Source organism: Corvus kubaryi, unplaced genomic scaffold, assembly GCF_017639235.1.
Source record: "Corvus kubaryi isolate FWS band 111438036 unplaced genomic scaffold, C.kubaryi_AGA036_p1.0 137, whole genome shotgun sequence".
Lineage (NCBI taxonomy): Eukaryota > Metazoa > Chordata > Aves > Passeriformes > Corvidae > Corvus > Corvus kubaryi.
This window is the reverse complement of record NW_024580671.1, coordinates 366,917-374,675: the sequence shown is the minus strand read 5'-3', so window position 1 is coordinate 374,675 and position 7,759 is coordinate 366,917. Positions and strand designations below refer to the sequence as shown.

The window sequence follows — 7,759 nt, the reverse complement described above, 5'->3', positions numbered from 1 at the left end:
GATCACTCCAGAATTTAGCACCTCTGCTGGTAAGCGTAGAACAGCATAAGAGAAAGAAAGAAAATATTTCAAGGGAAGTCTGGCTAACTCTAAAAAAATATAGATTCTTGACCTTTGACAAGTCACCAGTTTGCATGCTATTTGCACAAAATACCACAAGCAATCTGAAAAAACACAATTAGTGACTTTCAAATTTATTGCCTCAAATCCAGAAAATAAGTAGAGAATGATACTCATCAGGTGTATTATAGTTCCTACAATATTGGATTGGTGCTTATGCTTAGGTTTTGCTACCCTCAAGATCATGTTATATTTGTTGTTATTAAAGGCATAACTGAGACTTCAGTTGACCTAAGCGTGGGGGTGGTCAGACAACCCAACCATTGAGTGTCTGTGACTGACTTTTTCCCCCTGGAATCGATGGTATCTTTGCCATTAACTGCAAGAGACAGAGAGTCAGATCCTGATGACAGAGAAAGGTATTTTACTTGCTTGAAACTGAAATTCCAGGTACAGATGAGAATAACACTGGTGTCTACAGTGGTTTCTTATCATATACAAACTGGGTCTGGAGAGTAAGAAGGGAAGATCATGTGGGCTCTATTCCTTACCAAACTCTCATGTCTTCTTCTGCAGTTAAACAGAAGGGCTTCTTGATACTGCTAAAAGGACACTTTGCTCTTTCCAGCTTATTTCTTTTCCTCATATTCTCCAGTTTCTCCCCACTCCTGTATTGTTAGCTTCCAAAGGAAGGAATATAAGACAGCTAATGAATTAGTGGTATTCTTCTGCATCACAAATATCCCAAAATCCCAACTGGTCTCCATTTCTTCTCCACATATTTTACACCTCATTCTGTATTTTCTGCCACTACAGAAAATATTCCAAGGCAGCACTGGCTTTAGAGACCGAATCTGTTGAAATAGGCCATGGTTTGTTCTATGAGCCTACAGTCAACTGGCATCTATGAGCTAAATCTATGAGCTTTGTGTCAGTATGAACCAGAACACAAGATGGCTCTAACACTTTAAATCCAATGTTTGATTATTGCACTGAAGAGGAATAGTCTTATTCCAAATGTTTATTAAGGTGTATTCCTGTAAATTCCCTGCCTTCATAGTCGTCTTTTTTCTACAGTGTTCCATTATGAAGATGGGTGATCAAAAGTTTTCATCCAGAATTTTCACCTTATATGCATATAATGTCTAGATGGATTAGTTCTTTAAAACAAAAAAATAGAGAAAAGTTGGGAGGACTCTTTACTCCCTGTACTCAGAGGGAACACAAAATGGCCCCAGCATTCTTGCATTGCAGATAAAAATGTGGACAAAATGTGCTTATTGTGAAACTTTCCATTAATTTTAAATAAACGTCAGGTTGTATTATGACCAAAAGTTTATGTTCCTATTACTTCACAACTTCCCTGTGTTGACAGGCTACGTTAAAAAAGCCAACCTATTTGTCAATATTAAGAATTTGCCTGATCCGTTCTTTTTCCCATTTAAATTTCTTCTCTTTTTGGAAAGCGATCAACTTCTGACTCAGAAGTTTCCCCAGATTTTCAGATAATTGACCTTAGGGTTAAATCAGGACTGAAAGCAGAAGCAGGTGGGAAGAATCTGCAATTTTGTTTACAAGGACATTTTTCCAGAAACCTTGCTTGAACTTAGTGGAAACATAGCTTTAATTTTCCTTCCATAAATGACAGATTAAGTGAGGTTGCTCTGCTTCAAACATTTGACTGCATGCTCTAGTAGCCTGCTAGAGGCCTATTAAGGTTATGACAGCAATGTGACTTTGTGTGACAGTTTTTGCCTTTGAATCTACATCACAAACCTGAGGAGCTAGAGCCAAAAAGAGGTCATCCTCCAACAGTCCCTTGCACCATGTAATGGTATGAGTGCCTGGAGACAGTCTCCCTGCTTGCCATCAGAAGTCTCATAACCAAAAAATATCAAGAATGGCTGGTATGAAAACAACAGTAATTCAGAACACAGTGCACCATTCAAAATTCAGCGTAGGCAGAGCTTTTCCATAGCCTTTGGTCTAAGAGCAGGAAAGAAAACAAGTAAGAGTTTGTATCACTTTAAAAGCAAAATTACTGTAGTCCTAGCTAGGTGTTTTGTCTTTACTGTTTTCACCAAAAACACATGCTAAATAATAATTTTCATTGACTTCAATATGGTAAGCAAGCTTTCAAAGTATAAAGTAATGGATGATTAGAACTTATTGGAAAGGTGACTATGGCTGAGTCAGAAGAAAAAAGGGCACTGTACTTAGAAAATACAGAGGGCCTATCAAAAGGGTTGAGGGTAAACTGTGGGTAGTCAAAAGGCTTTAGATGTTTGTATCAAGACTGGGCTCTTGAAGTTATCCAACTGTTCTTTGTGCATCTACTTGAAATACAAAAATATGCAACATTTAGGAGAATGAAGAAAAAAATTTCACTCACTGCAATATCCACATAAATGAATTTAAAGCAGTCTGAAGTATTTTCTTGTACTGGTATATTTTTATATGTAATGTCTCCCCTACAAAGTATTTCTCCCAGGGCTATTTACAGAATATCAGATAAAAATGCCATAAAAATAACTGAAATATGTTCCAAACAGTGGTAGAGATGCCAAAGCAGAACAGAGTTCTTCCAACACACTTATATTATGATTACTTAAATATCACTGGCTAGTCAATAGCGTTGTGAGACATTCCTGTGTGGGTCAGTGGATTATTGTTGAACTAAGCATCATAAAGAACCCAAATGGTGTTTTGAACTAACAAAAAAATTGAACTGAGAACATCAGTAGACACAAGCTAGAGAAAATAAAATTTAAAAAAAACCCCCACCTTTAGAATGTTGCACATATCTGTTATTCCTAGCTAGAATAAAAGCCTTTACTCTTACAGACCAAAATATTTGGCTTTATAGGTGTTTTCCATTTGCCCAAAAAACTGCCAGAGGAATGGGTAATGCCGACCTAATTTATCACTTCATTAGACCAACTGGGATCAAAGAATCCTTTTGTGGTTTTCTGAGACGTGAAAAAGAGGTAACTATGAAAACTAACTCCCAACTTTCCACTATTTTTACAGTTGCTTTTTTTTGTTTTCATTTCTCAAATATGCGCAACTATGTAGGTGATGAAAATAAAATAACTAATCAGAAAAAAAATCTGTATTTTCCTGTTTTGAAAGTACTTGAAAAGGTAGAGGAAAATACTGAGCATGAGACTTTTATATTTTTGTTGCTGTTGTTGTTGTCACTATTATTATTTGCCAGACAGTAAGGTAGGTCTGTGTCATTTTCATGAAATGAGACCTCAGGACTGGCAGAAGGACTTTTAAACTTGGGAGATAGATATTTTTTTCAACACAAAAATGAACTTTTCCTTAAAAAAAACTCAGAAGAGAGAACACAGAAATAGAAAACCATAAATCCTTTCTCTTTATCCATCCACTCTTTCCTTTCATGGCAAGCCTTTTGCTCCAGACCTCAGTATCAACAACTAAGGAACCACCAGTGCTACAATAAACTTTACAGCCTTTTTGAGTCCTTAGTAAAAGTCTAAGGAAAAACCTAAGGATGTTCTGATCCTCCTTTGTGTGCCTACCTCCACAGATGTTGTAATTTAATAATTTTTGCCTGATTTTTTTTTCTGTCCTTATATACAGTTTGTTACTAATTTTTGTGTAATCTTTCTGTTTTGTCCTAGCCCTTTAATGCCATTCATAAAATACCCAAGAAAGAAGCACTGAAATAGCTACACAACAGCCTACAGTCCTTTTTTAGGGGGCTTTTCACACAGCTAATAATCTAGTCCCCTGTACAAGGGAGCTCTGTACTACGATGGTTATCCAGGCATAGCCTATCTGGTAGGAGAAAGTAGATGGAAGGGCAGAGGTGTTGAAAAATAAAATTAATTGTTCTCAGCCCATAAGTGCCTAATATTATACTTAGACAAAATAAGTCTAGAGAGGCTTACATCTCTTGTAAGGAATGCGGAAAGCTGGAACATCATAGTTGCTGCAGAAGAAATGAAATTTACCTTGTTCATTATTTTCTTCTTTTTTTACCTGCATTGGGCAGAGAGTACTGAGCACAAAAGAGGGGCTGGGACAGGCTGTGCAGAAGTGCCTTTGCACCTCAGCAGGAAAAATGAACACAACTGCTCAGGTAACATTGTCTGAAAGTCTTCTCCCCCTTTCACTTGTTGCTTAACAAATTCCTCCACTAAGGAATGACAGTGAATGGAAGAAAGTTATGAATTTACCAGCTTATTTTGGAATAAGGTAAAATAAGATTATTTCTTTTGGAAATATAAATTGCAAGTATGTAAGACTACTCTCTATCTATACACATATATACTGACATATCTAATGAATATTCTGCTTAGGTGAAAGACTTGCCCAGGATTCTGTCTGAAGTTCATGAAAGTCCTGAACTTCTCTTTTTTGAAATTTACATTTAAAACTTATTTTTATAAGGAAGAAAAATTATTCCAGTGCACCTCGAACAATGGAAGCATTACTGTTACCTCCATTATTCACTGGAAAAATACCAGGGAGCATATAGAGCTTTACATAAACACTTTGCTATTTTATCTTGTCTGTGCTTGAACCTCCTCAAAAGTCAGGTATTTTCTTTCCATATTATCCTTCGGAGATTAATAATTTATACCCACAAAGTATAATTTATCCTAAAGTTTCTCACTGTTTCCCTTTTTTCAACTTTGCTTCAGCCTTCTCACCACTAATATATGCACCATCTCTAACTATTTGGAAACCAAAAGAGTATTTTTAATAAGTACAGATAAAAACCTCAGGAGACGAGTGGTGAGAACCACTCCTGCTCTGCTCTTGGATACATTCACTCTCTGTGCCTATTATGGCTTGATTTATTAGGCTGTAGATATGGTATTGAAGTAGTTTTCTCTCTTTCTGGTGGGAATTTACTTTATATTAGCAACTAAACATTAATTGCATTGGACAACTAGAGGCCAAGTCTGGATGGTGGGATTGGGTGTAATTGTGTGTATAAAGCCATAGTTCAAGACCTTGCTCTCTCTGATTGGGCAAGCTTGTTTTACCACATACCTGCCAAATACTATAATGACCTCCACCCCACAACCACAGGCAATTTTAGGATAAATCTCTCTCTCCCTGTTTCTCTCTTTCACATTGCTTTTATTAGAAATGCCATCCAGTTGAAAAGCATGGCACTGTATTCCTTTTTTTCAAATCCACTTCCCAGAAGATTTTACCAATGAAACAATAATATTAATATTAATAATAATAATAACAACAACAACAATAACTGAAACAAGTTAAAAAAAAAACAAATAACAAAACCAACCACTGCCAAGATAAGTTAGGATATTTTCAATTGCCATTAATGGTCAGAAAATGAAGCCTTATTTTTAACTGAAGCTTTTACTGAAGCAAGCAATTATTTTTATTTTCAACCAAGATGGGAGTGTCTGGAATGTTACTTTTTATTTTAAAATAAGGCGTCATTTTCACCATCAACACTCAGATAGGAGCCATACTGATTGCAATACTAGTGGTTGAAAGGTCTGAGCATTTTTGTGGTTTGTTGAATAAATATCAGTAATTCAATTTTGGTGTTCTCAAATTTGTGGAATGTGATATTTGGAAGAGTATAAGAATGGAAAATCATTCCACTCTGAGAAACAAATGCTTTCAATCTTATAACACTAGATGGAAGAAGGGCTTTTTTGGCTTGCTTTGCTTTTTCACATAGGGGGACAAGAACAATTAAAGTCTGTGCAGTACTTAGTAGATAGAAGTGTGCTCACTGATTAAAAGATTTTGTTTCTTTTAGATATGCTGATCGCACGTAGCTCATCAATACTCTGTGTTGCTGTCCAAGAGTAGCATTCAGTTCTGATACTGTAAAATGTTTTCTGTGAGTGATTCAAGTGAAAAAAGCTTTCAAAGTTCCTAATTTGATTTTCATTTTTTTCAGGCAAGGGATAAGGTGGTTTCCACTCTGACAGTCTTGATTATCTGTCTCTGCTCAGTGTCTCCAGTTCACACTGCAAAAATCCAGTCCCAGGAACTAACTCAATACTACAGTATTTATTTTCTATGTGAAATCTCCAAAGACAAACAAAAGATCTTTTCAAAAATAAAATAAAATTAAAAAAAAAAAAAAAAAAAGGCAATATTCAGCCAGCACTCAGTACACAATTTGTGCTGTGGAGTCTTCTTTATTTTCTGTTACTAGGTTTTTGTCACATGGAATCACCTCTGCTACTCTACCTATTGCCAAATGGGACACATTCACAAGGAAGTCACATTTGAAGTAAACAACATCTGGGAGCACTGCATACAGTAACTGTTGTGGTCAGAGGCAGAGTTTCTTCCCTTGGATGATAGTTGTCATGTAAGTGCCAAGAATGCCTCTAGCTGGAAAACTATTATATTGCCAAAAAATAGGGTGGCTAACATTCTCTTTGGTGCTGCTTGAAGAACCCAGGGCCCTTGAGACCCTATAAACACTGAAGGCTACTATTTCTGGAACACCGTCCATAGCATTTGCATCTTTAATTACACGTAACTGTTGGAAGTGGGACTTATGAGGTTTTCGTTTGGCCTAAACTGAATAAAACTGATGGTCCAAAGGAAAAGGGAAAAAGACTGGATGGATCTGCTATAGTACCTGGATCTGCTAGAGGAACCTAGAGTACTGCCTGCAGTTCTGGTGACCCCAAGGTAAGAAGGACATGGAACTGTTGGAGCAAGGACAGAGGAGGGCCAGGAAGGTGATAACTGGACTGGAGTACCTCCCCTATGTTAACAGGCTGAGGAAGTCAGGGCTGTTCAGCCTGGAGAAGAGAAGGTTGAGTGGAGACCTCATGGCAACCTTCCAGTATCTGAAGGGGCCTACAGGGAAGCTGGAGAGGGACTCTCATCAGGAATTGTAGTGATGGGACAAGGAGTGATGGGCACAAACAGAAAGAGGGGAAATTTAGGCTACATAAGATACTGGAACAGGTTGCCCAGCGAAGTTGTGGACAACCCAACCCTGGCAGTGTTTAAGGCCAGGTGCCCTCTCCTGATCCATGGCACACACTAGACCTGTCAGGACAGTGGCCCCAGGAGTCATACATACTTCTGTCCAGCCACAAGCAAGCAGTGAGCACCCTGTCTCCCCTCCCTGTCCCCACAGGAAGATCAAGGGTGCAATACTGCTAAAAGAAGATTAGAGAGCTTTTAAATTGCATCTAACACCATTTCTTTAATCCCTAGTGTGCTAGTTTGAAAACAAACCAGTGGGAGGCACCAAGTCAGAATAACAATTTAATGGAAATTAAAGAAAAGGAGGAAAAAAAAAGGTAAAAGAAAACACTGTCAAACTGACAGAGTCAAGGTACAACCTGACACCCTGTTAGGCAGGGTGGTGGTAGCAGTCTGGTGGAATGGTGGCTGCAGTCCTCTGAAGCAGTGATCCTGTAGTAAAACAGTCTGCTCTTCCTCTGGAAGTCCAGTGGTGGCTGTGTAGCTCCTGTCCTCTGGAAATCCAGTGGGAAGCCCCGGTGTCTCTGGTGTTCAGCCTCAGCTTATATCCACGATGGGATGCTTGGTTCCTCCCTCTGGGTGGAGCATCTCACAATGGGGTAACGAGTCATGAGGCAGAGTGTTGATTAGGCTCATTAACAGAAGATAGTCCAGAGGGAGTTATCTCTGAGTCAGGCGGCAGGACAATGATGGGCAATTAACAGCAAGATAGTCTGGGGGG

At 38.2% G+C, this 7,759-nt stretch overlaps 1 long non-coding RNA gene across 1 annotated transcript; it reads left to right on the top strand.

Moving 5' to 3' along the window:
• Positions 1-2,713: 2,713 nt before the first annotated feature.
• On the top strand, positions 2,714-6,892 carry LOC121659431. Its single transcript, XR_006014322.1, has 3 exons — positions 2,714-3,047; positions 4,085-4,171; positions 5,984-6,892. It is a non-coding gene; the product is annotated as an uncharacterized LOC121659431 (long non-coding RNA).
• The last annotated feature ends 867 nt before the right edge of the window (positions 6,893-7,759 follow it).